The sequence below is a fragment of the Phaethon lepturus genome, unplaced genomic scaffold (genome assembly GCF_000687285.1).
Source record: "Phaethon lepturus isolate BGI_N335 unplaced genomic scaffold, ASM68728v1 scaffold34722, whole genome shotgun sequence".
In the NCBI taxonomy this organism is placed as follows: Eukaryota; Metazoa; Chordata; class Aves; order Phaethontiformes; family Phaethontidae; genus Phaethon; species Phaethon lepturus.
Window position 1 is genome coordinate 1 of NW_010524681.1, and position 292 is coordinate 292.

The window sequence follows — 292 nt, forward strand, 5'->3', positions numbered from 1 at the left end:
AGCCGGGCTCCCTGCCCTCCCCTTCACCTTCCCCAGCTCTCGGTGCTGGGCAGGGATGAAGGCAAGAGCGGGGTGCTGGGATGGGAGGCTGAGCGAGGCGGGGGGAGGAGGAGGAGGAGGAGAAGGGGAGGGAGAGGAGGAGGATCTGCTAAATACACAGAACAGCTCCGGGGGCTGCTGAAGTCCAGAATGAAGCGAAGAGCAGCAGAAGCGAGTGCTGCAGTGGGAGCGGAGAAGCCCAAGCCTCACCGAGAGCCGGAGCTGGCGGGGGTCCCCACAGCGCGGCGACACG